The sequence below is a fragment of the Panicum virgatum genome, chromosome 2K, assembly GCF_016808335.1.
Source record: "Panicum virgatum strain AP13 chromosome 2K, P.virgatum_v5, whole genome shotgun sequence".
Classification (NCBI taxonomy): Eukaryota; Viridiplantae; Streptophyta; class Magnoliopsida; order Poales; family Poaceae; genus Panicum; species Panicum virgatum.
The window spans coordinates 3,134,196-3,137,555 of record NC_053137.1 but is presented as its reverse complement, the minus strand read 5'-3'; the positions used below and the strand labels follow the sequence as shown (position 1 = coordinate 3,137,555).

General features: G+C 47.6%; 2 long non-coding RNA genes across 2 annotated transcripts; both read right to left on the bottom strand.

The window, feature by feature from the left end:
- Positions 1 to 1,274: 1,274 nt before the first annotated feature.
- LOC120695843 lies at positions 1,275 to 1,964 on the bottom strand. The gene is made up of 2 exons (XR_005683919.1): positions 1,647 to 1,964; positions 1,275 to 1,525 (listed from the first exon to the last, which is right to left on the bottom strand). It is a non-coding gene; the product is annotated as an uncharacterized LOC120695843 (long non-coding RNA).
- A 599-nt stretch (positions 1,965 to 2,563) lies between these two features.
- Positions 2,564 to 3,062, bottom strand: LOC120695842. Its single transcript, XR_005683918.1, has 3 exons — positions 2,936 to 3,062; positions 2,653 to 2,862; positions 2,564 to 2,581 (listed from the first exon to the last, which is right to left on the bottom strand). It is a non-coding gene; the product is annotated as an uncharacterized LOC120695842 (long non-coding RNA).
- Between the last annotated feature and the right edge of the window lie 298 nt (positions 3,063 to 3,360).

The following is a 3,360-nucleotide window of genomic DNA, read 5'->3' as shown; positions in this document are numbered from 1 at the left end:
TCCTCTATGCTAAGAAGTCATTTAAGAAGATGTATCCTGTTGCAAAGAATTATTTTGGTGGTCTTCTCCAAGCACATTCATTTTCAGGTTATGTTCCAACTTTTGCTTTTTCAGATCATGTTGAAATGAAGGGCCGCTCTAAGCCTCTAACTCACCTGGAATGCCGCAGCACCAGAAGCAAGCAGCAGCGAGAGGCAGCAGCAAGGCCGAATTATGTGCTTGTCGCGCCATTCCGGGTGGCGCTACAAACATACTCTGTCGCGCCATTTGGAGTGGCGCGACCAAAGGGACCTGCCACGCCACCAAGTCAAAAATGCAGTCCTTACTGGGCTTGGGCACACAATGGCGCGACAAAGTAGGCTTGTCGCGCCAGTGGTGTTGGCGCGATAGATCCCTTCTGCCGCGCCATTGTGTGCCCAAGCCCAGTAAGTACTGCATTTTTGACTTGGTGGCGTGGTAGATCCCTTTGGTCGCGCCACTCCAAATGGCGCGACAGAGTACGTTTGTAGCGCCACCCGGAATGGCGCTTCAAGCACAGAATTCGGCCAGCTAACTCTGCTGCTGTGAGTGTGGCCGCCATTGCTGTGAGTGTTGTCATGGTGATGATGAGCTGAGGTCGTTATAGATTGAGATGAACTGCTAGAGACATTTGGCTTTACCGTCATGTGCTCGATGAATCCAACATGAGGCCATAGTTCCTGTCGTGGTGCAGCCTTTGTTCTAACTAACTGAGTCACAGGGGGAAGCTTCCTCAGAAAACAAACTAACAAGCTACCGGTGTGTCCTTCTCAAGTCGCAGTGAATGACTCTACGATTGTAAATTACTGAACTTTTTCCCTTAACTTTCCGAAATCCGGAGCTATTTTGACTGCATGGGTTAGTTGCAATAAAAAATGTGTAATTCGGGCGGACAAACCATGCAAGTTGTTTGATATTCTGTGTGGTCTCCAAACTCACCTTATAGCAAGCAAACAGGCAACATGCTGCAAACTGGAGTATCTGTGATGAGATCATCAGAAACAGAGGGGAGGAAAACAAAGTTTCACGGCAAGAAATATGCAGCTCCTGCATGTTGCCTGGAAAAATATTTTTCAAGAAACAAATATGTGCACATCAATACTGAATAGCAGTCCATTACCACACAAGAAAAAATATAAAGAAATAGAGAGCCATCACCACACAAGCACATAGTCCATTAGAAGCTTCAGTAGTCCATTAGAAGCTTCAGTAGTCCATCACAACATAAAGTGGTCCATGTCAAACACAAAGAGTTGATGAGAAGCAAAAATAGTTCATGACAAGCACAAATAGGTTCTAGGTAGCATTTTTACAATACATCTAGGAACAAAGTGTCCGTGCTCCTTCATCTACGGCGCCGTCCACGCTCGGCAGGGCTGAAAGGGTCGGTGGGGCGCAGTTGCCTTCCAGGAGCTGTTGGGAGCACGTTCACGCTACCAACATCGGTGTGGTCACGAGAACGCCTTTGTCGGCGACGCGGAGGAGAAGCGGGTGCATCCTGAGGTGCCTGCACAAAAATATATAATATGGAGGTATGTTGAAGACAAAAAATGTGTACAATATCACATTTTCTTTATAATGATGCAGTATCACCTCTAAGTTAAAACATTTGAATTACACATGCTTACCTGACTCGATTCACCCTGAGTCTGCGTTCCTAGGGGAGCATCAAACATCTGCGACATCCTAAGCACCTGAAAGCTTGGGTCCTCATCTTCTGAGTCGCCTTGGCGGTCGGACTCTTCACTGCCTTCGGATGACTGGATAGCTTTGCCCCTTGACAAGGCACGTGAACCAGTCCTGGAAGTGGTCCTTGAACGGCTTCTCGAACCGGAATGCCCAGGAGTTGTAGCGGTTGTGGCACCGTAGTGAATCGGTGTCCGTATGCTGGAAGTAGGGCCACGTGCACTTGAAGTTCGCGCACCAGAGGCCTGTGGACCAAACGCCTCGTCTGGCCGAGCCATGCAATTTCCGCCTGCAGCTCCGACGGACTCTCTGTATCAAAGAGCAATATGTGAGTCATTACCCGTTGAACTATATTTCAGATAACCGGTTACATTCGGATTCAAGGAAAGATAGTAACCTCGACAAATGCCCTAAAGTCCCCCCCGACATTGTCTCCTTCGTTTGCATGAGCCATTGCCACGCCAGCCTCGTTAGCGAGGTGTCCGAGTTGTTGTGCCTATTTCAATTCAGTTAGTCCAAAAATAATTGAAAATGTGCAAACGTAAGGAAATGTCAAACAAAGAGCGTGATGTACCATGTAGTTCTGCAAAGGGCCCGTTTGGGCTGAACTCCTCCACGAGTGATATCATCGTACGCATTGATGATGTCATCATCATCGTCGGTGTCCGCGTGGTCTTCTATAGGTTTAGTGGATTGTGGTGGCTTGACTGAAACTCTAGCCACTGAATGAAGCCACCGAAGGTACTCCTTGTAATGGTTGTGCCTATGTGCCGGTCCACTTTCCGGATGCATCATTTGCCTTTGTTCCCACTGTGCCAGTGGCTGTGCATGTTTGACACGCCAATCATTCTCAGTGTATCGTTTCTTCCTGTCAATACTGACATAAGAGCGGTGTATTAGTGAAATAATATTGGTAAAGAGAAATGAATTTGAAGGCATAAAATGTACCTATGCAAAGCTTGGGACGTCGAAATTCCCTCCGGAGGGAAGTCTTGCAATCTGCCGAACTGTCTCTTGACACGGTGCGGCAAGTGCATCTCGACTACAAAGAAAAAAAATCAAAGGCACGCAAGTCCTCCACAGTTCGGCATCGCGTGTGCAAATATCACTCAGTTCCAACTCGTCCCGCTCGGCTCTACTGTACGGTGTCCAGAAGATCTACATACCACGTACGCATTAGAAATCATGTAGACAGAAGCATTTATTTACAGAACGGTATGAAGGTTATAACCTGATTTTGAGTGAGGCAGTCTAGGTCGTCCATGTAACGCATGTAGCGGCGTGCAGGATCCCCTCTTACAGCTCCCACATTCTTCCAACAGTAAGCAACGGTGGGCCTAGACTCCTCATCATGGTGTTGCCACGGCTGCAAAAGGAGGAAAATTATGGTTATCCAAAAATCATTTAATGTCCCGCCAACGAAAAGTAAGATTGCAACGCTAATTAATACCTCTAGTTCGCCTCGGTACGGCCGGCCTACTGGAAAGCGCTCCCAAATCCAGATTTGCAGGAGGCATGCACAACCTCCTAGGTTTGAATCATTAGCAATCCGCCGACATGCGTCACAAAGCTGCAAGTACATCCAAGCTAAAGTTGCCGACCCCCAGCTATACTGAGCAATGTTCTCTCACTGCTGGCCCAGAATTGGAAGTATCA